This window comes from Etheostoma spectabile, chromosome 8 (assembly GCF_008692095.1).
Source record: "Etheostoma spectabile isolate EspeVRDwgs_2016 chromosome 8, UIUC_Espe_1.0, whole genome shotgun sequence".
NCBI classification, from domain to species: Eukaryota; Metazoa; Chordata; class Actinopteri; order Perciformes; family Percidae; genus Etheostoma; species Etheostoma spectabile.
The window spans coordinates 17,721,785-17,723,935 of NC_045740.1; the positions used below are offsets into that span (position 1 = coordinate 17,721,785).

Sequence of the window (2,151 nt, forward strand, 5' to 3'; positions counted from 1 at the left end):
GCCTTAGGCCTCAAAATGACTAAATCCGCCCCTGGCTATTCTACTAGAGCTAAAAACACTCGTTTGCACGGAGATCGCTTTTGGCTCAAAGCTCTGCTTAAAAAACAAAACATAGCAACGTAAATGTAGCCTAAAATTCAGGATGTCTCCGACCCCACTGAACGTCCTGTGATTCTGTTTAATACAATTGAACTCCTCAAAGCACTCCTCTTCCTCCTCCTCCTCCTCCTCCTCTTCATCGCCCCTACTTTCTCTCTGTGGGCCAATCAGGGAGCCACAAAATGCAAATGTGGTTGTGTGAATGTCCTATTTCTTTATAAATAGCTGAGTGCGGTGAACAGGAGGAGTGAACAGTAAACAGAGTCACTCCCCTGATGTTGGACTGAGTTTTGGGTTTTTTTGCTTTGTGAGTTCACGTCTCTCCATTTGCTTTGTAGATTTAAAGAATAAAGATGAAATATTTTGACCAAAAATCATATTTTTAGGTCACAATCTAAAGAGAATAAAACTATAATAGTCATTCATTTTTGGGAATAAGTCAGGTTTTCAAGAAAAAGTCATGAAATGTAATATAATTAGAATAGTAAGTTTAAGCAAAATTTTATGTTATGTTTTTCTCGTTCTGTAAAAATTACTTCTAAAGTTTTATTATTTTAAAATAATACAAAAGTCAAAACATTGTAATTATAAAAGAAAGAAGTAATATCTAATAGTAAGTTATATTTTTACATGAAAAAGGTGAACATGGAGGTATACTTTTTCAAGAATACTACGAATGTTTACTCAAAATTAAGTGGACTATTGAACACACACACGAATCATAGCAACTTCTAAATATTACAACCTTAAATATTTTTTAATTAATTCTCATTAACTTTTTCTTCCAAAACAGCCACCCGGTAAAAAATCAGTACTCTGCTTCTGACTGGCTAGTAGTCCTTACCTAGGAACTGTCAGGACCACCATACTATGCTCCTGATGCTAGTAGTCTTACTAGGTACGTCAGGCCTCATACTCGCTTTGCTGGCTAGTAGTCCTTACCTAGTAGTCAGGTCCTCATACTCTTGCTTCTGACTGGCTAGTAGTCCTTACCTAGGTACTGTCAGGTCCTCACTCTTTGACTGGCTAGTAGTCCTTACTAGGTACTGTCAGGTCCCATAATCTGCTTTGACTGGTAGTAGTCTTACCTAGGTACTGTCAGGGCCCTCATACTCTGCTTCGACTGGCTAGTAGTCCTTACCTAGGTACTGTCAGGACCCTCATCTCTTCTGACTGGCTAGTAGTCCTCTACTAGGTACTGTCAGGGCCCTCATACTTGCTTCTGACGGCTAGTAGTCCTTACCTAGGTACTGTCAGGGCCCTCAACTCTGCTTCTGACTGGCTAGTAGTCCTTACCTGGTACTGTCAGGGCCTCATACTCTGCTCCTGACTGGCTAGTAGTCCTTACGGTACTATCAGGGCCTCATACTCTGCTCCTGACTGGCTAGTAGTCCTTACCTAGGTACTGTCAGGGCCCTCATACTCTGCTTCTGACTGGTAGTAGTCCTTACCTAGGTACTGTCAGGGCCTCATACCTTGCTTCTGACTGGCTAGTAGTCCTTACTAGGTAATGTCAGGGCCCTCATACTCGCTCTGATGGCTAGTAGTCCTTACCTAGGTACTGTCAGGACCTCATACTCTGCTTCGACTGGTAGTAGTCCTTACCTAGGTACTGTCAGGGCCCTCATACTCTGTTCTGACTGGCTAGTAGTCCTTACTAGGTACTGTCAGGGCCCTCATACTCTGCTTCTGACTGGCTAGTAGTCCTTACCTAGATACTGGTCAGGTCCTCATACTCTTCTGACTGGCTAGTAGTCTTACTAGGTACTGTCAGGCTATAATCTGCTCCTGACTGGCTAGTAGTCCTTACCTAGGTACGTCAGGACCCTCACTCTGCTCCTGACTGGCTAGTAGTCCTTACCTAGGTACTGTCAGGACCCTCATACTCTGCTCCTGACTGGCTAGTAGTCATTACCTAGGTACTGTCAGGGCACGTCCTCATACTCTGCTTCTGACTGGCTAGTAGTCCTTGCCTAGCCACTGAGCATGTGCGACTCCCAACAAAGATGGAACAGAGGGGAGATGTCTCACTCTGGAGCTAAAACAGAGAGC

At 43.3% G+C, this 2,151-nt stretch overlaps 1 protein-coding gene across 1 annotated transcript in view; it reads left to right on the plus strand.

Moving 5' to 3' along the window:
- The window catches only part of LOC116693800 (chemokine-like protein TAFA-5), an 80,030-nt gene that overhangs the window by 41,876 nt on the left and 36,003 nt on the right, over positions 1–2,151 (plus strand). The gene's annotated exons all lie outside the window — the stretch shown is intronic.